This window comes from Physeter macrocephalus, chromosome 16, assembly GCF_002837175.3.
Source record: "Physeter macrocephalus isolate SW-GA chromosome 16, ASM283717v5, whole genome shotgun sequence".
Lineage (NCBI taxonomy): Eukaryota > Metazoa > Chordata > Mammalia > Artiodactyla > Physeteridae > Physeter > Physeter macrocephalus.
In genome coordinates this window covers 79,883,491-79,892,238 of record NC_041229.1, presented here as the reverse complement: position 1 = coordinate 79,892,238, position 8,748 = coordinate 79,883,491, and the positions used below count along the sequence as shown (strand labels likewise).

At 47.3% G+C, this 8,748-nt stretch overlaps 1 long non-coding RNA gene across 1 annotated transcript in view; it reads right to left on the bottom strand.

The window, feature by feature from the left end:
- Positions 1-1,235: 1,235 nt before the first annotated feature.
- The window catches only part of LOC129391384 (uncharacterized), a 21,101-nt gene continuing 13,588 nt past the window's right edge, over positions 1,236-8,748 (bottom strand). The window contains exon 2 of the long non-coding RNA XR_008615409.1: positions 1,236-1,417. This is a non-coding gene — a long non-coding RNA (uncharacterized lncRNA). The remainder of the gene's footprint in view (positions 1,418-8,748) is intronic.

Sequence of the window (8,748 nt, the reverse complement as noted above, 5' to 3'; positions counted from 1 at the left end):
ATTTGCTCCGGAGTCAGGTTGACTTGGATTTACATTCTGCTCCTGCCACTTACCAGCGTGTGAGCATGGATACACTAATTAACCTCCTTGAATCTCTGTTTCAGTCTCTGTAAAAGGTGATAGTAGCCATGATGTATTGTTTACTACGTGCATAACACTCTTCTTACTGCTTTGCATATATTAACTCATTCAATCCTCATGAACACCTTATGGGTATTATTATTTTCATTTTACTGGACAAAGAAATTGGCCCAGAGAGGTTAAGCCACTTGTCCCAGGTCACACAGCTAAGTGGCCAAGTCAAAGTTCAGATTCAGAGAGTCTGTTCCAAACCATTCCTCTACTTACCCCTCCAGTGGGGGAAGTGTTTACTCCAAAGGGCAACATGAGGGTTGAATGGGAATTTATGTATAGTGTCTAGAGCTGAGCCTGACCAGTCTGCATGCTTTTCTTTAAAAAAATTCTTAGGAAATTTTCCTTTCTAAATTTTATTATCCTTGTCCTTTTTTTTTTTTTTTTTTTTTGGCAGGGGATAGGAGTTACAAAAATTGGAATTTTAGGAATGCATATGGTCTGTAAATTTTTAATGGCCAGGTCATAAAAACACAATTGTATACTGTGCATTTACTATGTTCCAAATACTATGCTAAATATTTTAAATGAATGATCTTAATGAGTCCTCACGGTAGCCCAGTGAGAGGTACAATGTAGGGTCCTCATCATGTGGATGACAAGATTCTGCTTGGTGTGGTTAGGTAACCTGGCCAAGGTCTCACACATAAGTGACAAAGTCAAGATTCAAACTCACGCTGCTTTACTTCAGAGCCTGAACTCTTCCTCACATTTGCTAAAAAAGGTCATTCTTTGTGGTATTAATGCCTTTTTGGGGGTGGGAGGTAGGTTTGGGAGGAGATAGATGGGAGATGAATTTCTTTCAAAGAAAGAATTTCTTTGAAATAATGTGAAATGGTCATCCAAAGAGGGACATTGGTAAAAGTTGCTCTGGCATCGGTGGGTGGGGGATATCACTGCAGAGCCCTGAGTCACGGAGGCATCAGATCTGGAGCAAAAGCAAGGGCATGTGGGCTGAAAGCATTTACAGGACTTGACATCCTGGGTCAGTACTGCGCACCCCTGTCTGCCTTCTCCTTGCATACACTTAAGAGCTACCCTGATAGACATGGGGGAGGAGAGGACTTCAGACATTTTTTTTTAGCACAGGGACCAGAGTGTAGGGATTTAGGGCTTAGGCAATGAGATTAGGAAATGAAGGTGGAATCACAGTAAATCTTGAGGGGAGTGGGGTTTGGGTTGCAAGGTTGTTTTCTTCTTTTCTTTTCTTCATTTTCCCTCCCTCCGTCCCTCCATTTCTCCTTCCTTCTTTCTTTCTTTCATCTTTCATTAATATCTCCTTTGCCTGCGATGAGAAGTAAGGGGGAAAGAATTAAATTTATAGACTTCCTACTACATGTCAGATGCTTTCTACTGACATTATTTCTTTTGAGCCTTGTAACACCTTTTCAAGGCAGATCATACTAGCCCCATTTTGTAGATGGGAAAACTAAGGCTCAGGAAGAGTTAGTGACTTGTTCAGGATCTCTAAGAAATAAAATGGCTGAGCTGGGACTTGAAATCAGATCCTGTGACTCCAAAGCCCACTATCTCTGTGGGGCCCAGGAATGAAAGACACGAGTGTGACTGGAGGCCACATGTACCAGGTGAGGTCTAGGTGTGTTGCAGTCCAATGAGCTAATACTCGGTGGCCAGTGCAGCCCAAAACACACAGTATGGAGTCAAGGCTAGTCCTCCCGTGGGTAAGAAATGGAATTCTGCCCATGTCCACACTGGTTGCAGAAGTGGTCTTGTCCCAGAAATTACTGCTTGTTTGTTTGACATTTCAGTTGTCAGAGTGAAGAAGGCTCTAAATGAATTAGAAATTGTTTTGAGGCAGGGAAACAGTTGGGGCAGTGAGGTAAACGTGGGGGTAGTGAGTGACCTCCCAGAAAGGCATTCCTACTGGAAGCTTCTTGGTTCAAACTCTGACGGCTTCTGGATGGTTCCATCTGCAGCACCCCAACAGTCTTGCGGGCTACCTTTGCTCTGCCTGGGAGGAATCGCATCTCTGCTCCTCTCTGCAGTCAGCTGGGGCAGCACAGTCCAGGGGATTAGTGAGATTTGTGCCTGGCCAGCGAGCTCTGCCCTGGAGGGCAGGTCAGCAACTTCTGAATGACCCACCACCCTGACACAAACCGCTACCAGCTCCCTCAGCTGTTTCCTACAGTTTCTTGGTTTACTTAGTTTTGCAGGGAGAGGGAGGAGAGGAAAGGGGGGCCATTTTCAAGTTCTCCCGGGGAGAAGGAACTCTGGGCCATATAGTCCTTTCACCACAGGCAACCGTCCTTGGAATTTTCCCTGATGTCTGTGTGGTTCTCAAGTTTCCCAACCTGTTCACCCCAGTGCTTGGAGTTGGCTTTTCAGCTCAGAGAAAACACTCAGAGCTGCCAGGCCACCAGTTTAGCCTTAGGGCTGGGACTAAATAAATAACGGGGACCCCTCCTCCTGCCGGATTAGTTTATCTTCAAGGACAGGGCTTTCTGCAGATGTGTCTGAGGGGCTGGCAGGAAGGCCCCTCTGGGCAGCGGGCATGGGCTCCCCTGACCCGTGTAAGTCCCACTGTGATGGATGATTGGAATGGAAAAAAGGCCACTGCAGATGGACACGCATCTGGGTAAGTGAAAAACAAGAGTGCCTTTTCCTGGCATCCATCCCTGCTTGAGGTGGGGGAGGCGCTGTAAGCAGTCGGATGATGAGAAGCTTGGGTCTTAAAGTCAGACAAGTGAGTTCAGATCCCTTCACTCACTGGCAGGGTGACTTTGGGTGAACTTGTATCACCGTTCTGAGTCTCGCTTTCCTGAAAGGGGAAGGGGACAGTAATACCTGTCTCTTAGGGTTGTTCTGAGGATTACATGAGACAATACTGGGGAAAGTACTTACAGCAGAGCCTGCCAAAGAGCTGCGATTAGTTTGTGATTATGTAAAAATACTCAGCCCAGTACCCGGCACTGAGGAAATGCTTCATAAATGGCAGCTGTTTCATGGAATCTCGGAATGCCAGCTTTGGGAAGGATCTCATCTGAAGCCAAGTTAATTTTATCTCCTCTTACAGGTGAGGATTCTGAAGACCAGAGAGGGCCACTGGCTGGTCCAGGGCCACACTCCTACCTTGTGGCAGAGAGGGCTGACCACATCACGCTTCCTGCCTTCTCTCCCTTTGAAGAACACTCTGCTTTGCTCATCAAACTTAGATTGGGGTTTTAAAAGCTGGGTTTGCTAGGGGAAATTCTATGTTGCAGTGTCGCTCTGAAGGGGTACTGGTTGCCAGTTCCATTTGGTTTGGGAGTCAGTGTCATGACGGGAGAAACACTAGACTTGGCAGCTGCAGACATGGGTCCAAATTTTACCTGCAAATCATTCATTCTGTGGTTTTGGGCCAGCAACTTAACTCTCTGAGATTCAGTTTCCACAGCCCATCCCAAGGTCTGTCTGACTACTTTTGCATGCACAGGTGGGCTAGAGTACTCCTGAGTCCCTTGGTGTGTGGTACTGAGCCTCACAACTCCACAAAGCACTTTTGTTTATGGATGGATGTATAATTAGTTGTTAAAAAAGGCGGAGGGAGAGGAAGAACGGCTTAAGTTGCCATGAGGCTGATGTCGCTCCCTTGAGACTCAGTTTCTCCTTTGGTAACATGGGGGTATAAACAGTACCCACTTCAGAATGTGTTGATGAAGATTAATGAGTTAATATAAAGCTCTCAGAACAGTGCTGGGCACATAGTACTCAATAAACTTTGATGTTATTATTATTAGTAAAGGTCAGGTTGCAGGCGCTATGTACTTGGAAACTTTCCCTGCCCCAGGCCAATGTCGTGCCTTGGCGGTTGGGTTGGTGGCCTTGGTCACGAGACAAGGGGGTGGCCAAGCTGCTGCCAGGTGGAGCAGTGGCACAGGAGTTACCCGGGATCCATGGGAACACGAGGGCATTGATTTACGACCCTGGCATGGATTTGGGGCTGAGATCTGGAAGCCTAGACCTTCTCCGTGGCCGGTGGCTGTGAGAGACACAGGTTGCATCATTCTTGTTATTTTTTGTGGCTGGAGCAGAGCAGAAGCTTTTCTTGGTTCAAACAGGAGTCATGGGCAAGGCCAAGCAGAGAAGCAGGGCAGCTGTCAGGAGAATTCAGGCTGGAGTGGGCTCAGTGCCCGGACCGGCAGCCTGTGATAGGGAGGGACACTGCTCACCCATGACCCCACCCACCTGCCCTCGTCCAGCTGCTTGGGAGGAGGAAGGAAACTAGCATTTTCCCACTGCCATTGTGTACCTGACAGGTTCATCAATCTTAGCTCAGCTCATTCTCTTAACCTCTGGAGCTGGTTGAGAGGTTCTTTGTTTATAGACGAGAAAGAGGAGAGGAGAAGGGTCCAAGGGCACAGGGAGGGGCAGAGCCAGCATACAAACCTGGAGTCTCGACTCCAAAGCCCACCTTCCTTTCATGGCACTGGATAGATCTCACTGGCCCAGCTGTGACATCACCGGCAGCATCTGGCCTACCTTTAATCAACAAATGCATGGCCAGCATGGACAGAAATTCACCTAGAGGCAGCCAGCTCGACACTAATGGCCTGAAGAAAGGAGAAGCTTAAGCCCAAGACTCCTTCCTGGTTTGAGTATCCCTCTCTGGCTGACCCCATCTTTCACCTTCCGGCCCCCAGGGACCTGGAGAGACCCTTGGCCTGGAGGGGGCAGCCTGTCCCAGTGCCAGCCCAGTGGGCTTGGCCCTTGCAACAATAGCCGGAAGGGCCTTTTGGAGCAAGTACTTCCTGAAGTGCCCAGAACAGCCGCCGTCCTGGGGCTCGGCAAAAGTCACAGCTCACGCCAGCTTCCGTGCTCTCAGGAGCCCCTGGCCTGTTTTGGGCTCTGAGCTCTGGGAGGGACAGGCAGACCAGAAGAACAGGGTTCAGACAGCTCAGAAGCCTGGACAGTCTAGGACAGACCTCAGGTTTTCTTTTGTTTTGTTTCTGTTTGTTTGTTTGTTTTCCTTTCACATTGAAGCTGGAGGGAAAATCCTAGATTCTCACTTTTCTATACCTCCCTGTAAACCAACTGCCTCATCCTTGATCTTTGTACTTCTGTCATCTTTTTTTGGGCTTTGTAAACAACGAAGGGAAAAGGAAAAAAAAAAAAAAATAGCAGCCGAGGGACTCCCCTGGTGGCGCCGTGGTTAAGAATCCACCTGCCAATGCAGGGGACACGGGTTCGATCCCTGGTCCGGGAAGATCCCACATGCTGTGGAGCAACTAAGCCTGCATACCACAGCTACTGAGCCCACGTGCTGCAACTACTGAAGCCGGTGCCTAGAAACCGTGCTCCGCAACAAGAGAAGCACCGCAATGAGAAGCCCGCGCACCGCAACGAAGAGTTTGAAAAAGAATACACATATATATATATATAACTGAATCACTTTGCTGTGTACCTGAAACATTGTAAATCAACTACATTTCAATTTACAAAATGGGACTGTCAAGGTTATAGGGTGTTGTATGGATTACATGAGAAAATGGCTGGCACATAGTGGGTGTTCAATGAGTTTCTTCCCTCTCCTGTTTCTCATAGCCCCAAGAAGATGAATTTATTTAGTGTCAGTCACACCTTGAAACTGGTTTGGGATATGTTTATTCTCTGGGTTCTTCAGAGAAGCTGCATTTGTCTATCAAAGAGCAATTTCCTTGTCCTTTGGTATAAGACAGGTGACCATGTCCTGTGAGCTTTTAGCCTTATTAGGGGTAGGGTCTGAGCCCCATTCCAGTGATGAAGTGGAAATGGACATGAAACCATTGGATTCCATATACTTTTTTTTTTTTTTTTTTTTTTTTAAATTCTGGAATCAGACGATACACTCAGTTATTCATTCAGCAACATTGAACGAAGCCTTCTACATGCAAAACACAATGGGGAACCATCCAGTAATACTGGATTACTCAGTATTTGCTCACTCACGTACTTATCTACTCATTTCATACAAATGACATAGCCTTGCCCAGTGCCAAGTGCCGGGGATGTGGCAATGCCTGGGTGGCTTGGGAGCTGCCCGGTGCAGAAGGCAGACAAGTGAAACAGCAGTTGAAATATCTGGTTTATGTGGCGAGTTCTGGGAGGGGGAGTATACTGTGGCTACAACCTCTTAGTGGTCTCCCTTTGCTCTCCCATAAAGATATGCTTTTTCACGGGCTTCATCTCCTGTCTTCAACTTCCTGCTAGCTCTCTACTTCATCTATCCTGTTTACATTTACACTGCCTGGAAGGTTCCATTTCCAAACCTTCGGATCACAGGCGAAACATCATTTACCAGGGGAAGTATTCCCTGACCTCAGACGTGGTCAAGTTCATGTCCCGCTGCTACACACTCTCTGGTACCCTTTATTTTGATTAGGGTCGGTCATCCCATTTAGACTATAAGCTCCATGAAGCCAGAGGTCATATCTGTTTTCCTTATTATTATACCTCTGGCACTAAGTATAGTCCCCAGGTTAAGAAGCCAATAAATATTTACCAAATGAATGAATAAACAAAAATGCAGCACAAGATTAAACTCTTAGACATGGAGAAGCTACCCCTCCGTGTTCTCCAAGTCAAAACAGCAGACCCGAGACCCCGTTCCTTTGCTTGGACAGCAGTGTAATCCAGGGGTCCCCCAACCCCCCGGGCTGCAGACTGGTACTGGTCCGCGGCCTGTTAGGAACCGGCTGCACAGCAGGAGGTGAGCGGCGAGCGAGCGAGTGATGCTTCATCTGCAGCTCCCCATCGCTCCCCATGGCTCCCCATCGCTCGCATTACAGCCTGAACCATTCCCCCCCACCCCGTGGAAAAACTGTCTTCCTCGAAACCGGTCCCTGGTGCCATAAAGGTTCGGGACCATTGGTGTAATCCATCCATCCTGCTGTAAGGAACTGGAGGGCTGATTAAGAGCTTATGTAAATGTCGAAACCCTTGGCAGCCTTCATTTCCCTCTGTTTTTGCCATGACTCAAAGCACGGGAATTTGTCAGAAGAGAGAGCTTTCAGAGAATACCCACACCCAACGGTGGAAACCTTAGAAGAATGGAGTGCAGGGAAACGTCCCTTGGTGAGGGATTAGGGGGGCTCTGGACAGGTTTTCAAAGGCATATGGAGACAAGACGTCAGTGTGAGCTTGTTTCTCTGAAAGAATCTGAAATGCTTTTAACCAGCAAGCTTCCAAGAGGCTTTTAAGTGAAGAGGTTAATGTTGTAAGTTTATAAATAAATGGATGTTTGTGGTGACTTCACTGTGGTTCATGTGACAGGGTAAACTGCGGGGAGAGGAGATGACACCTTGCCTCAACAGCTTAATTGCTTCTTCTGCTTCTTGGTTCAGTGAGCAGGAGGAGAGAGAGCCCTGAATGAGGAATTGGGAGACCTTTCTTTCTCATCCTAGCCTTGCCTCTGATGAGCTGTGTGGCCATGGGCAACTTAGTAACAGTTCTCTGCCTCCATTCCTTCATTTGCTCAATGAAAAAACAACAAAAAAATACCCTTATCAAAGTGTAAAATTAACTTATAGTAAGAGTCTCTAGAACTTATTGAGTCCTTACTATGTGTCAGCACTTGTATAAACTCCGTTGATCTTTACAGCAGCCTACGAGACAGATTTTACTATTACTGCCCCCATTTTACAGATGAAGACACTGAGATACAGAAAAGCGAAACACCCTACCTTACCCAAGGTCACACAGCTGGTAAGTGGTGGAGCTAGGATTTGAACCCAGGCTGCCTGGCTCTGGAATCAGTTTTTTTTTTTTTTTTTTTTTTTTTTGTGGTATGCGGGCCTCCCCCCACTGCGGCCTCTCCCGTTGCGGAGCACAGGCTCCGGAAGCGCAGGCCCAGCGGCCATGGCTCACGGGTCCAGCCGCTCCGCGGCACGCGGGATCCTCCCAGACCGGGGCACGAACCCAGTTTTCCTGCATCGGCAGGCGGACGCGCAACCACTGCGCCACCAGGGAAGCCCTGGAATCAGTTTTAAGGACTGTGCTATGCTATATGCTGTCTTTCTAGGTAGGGGGTGTGTGGCTTAGGAAGGGCTTTAAGAAGAAGAAGACCAGTTGCTTCCTGGCTGGCCAGGATCTCAACAGAGTCCTCAGTGGGAAGGAGAAGTGGGGAGTGGCGGCCAAGGAGAGATATTATTTCTCTATGGTAACTGCCCCCTCTGCAAGGCGAGCTTTCCGTTTTTATGGCTAGTATTGGGGAATTAGAGTGCTGAGACTCTGGGCTGGGAGACAGATATGGACTTGAGTCCAGGCTTGGCCACTTGATATGTGACTGTTAGGGTGAATTACTAATCTGAGTTTCAAAGCTCACCTGAAAAATGGGACTGTCAAATGGACCTAGAGATTATCATACTAAGTGAAGTAAGTCAGATAAAGGCAAATGTCATGTGATACCACTTATACGTGGAATATGAAAAAATGATACAAATGAACTTATAAAACAGAAACAGACTCACAGACATAGAAAACAAACTTATGGTTACCAAAGGGGAGAAGTGGGGGGAGGGATAAATTGGGAATTTGGAATTAATAGACACACACTACTATATGTAAAATAGGTAAATAACAAGGACCTACTGTACAGCACAGGGAACTACATTCAATATCTTGTAATAACCTATAATGGAA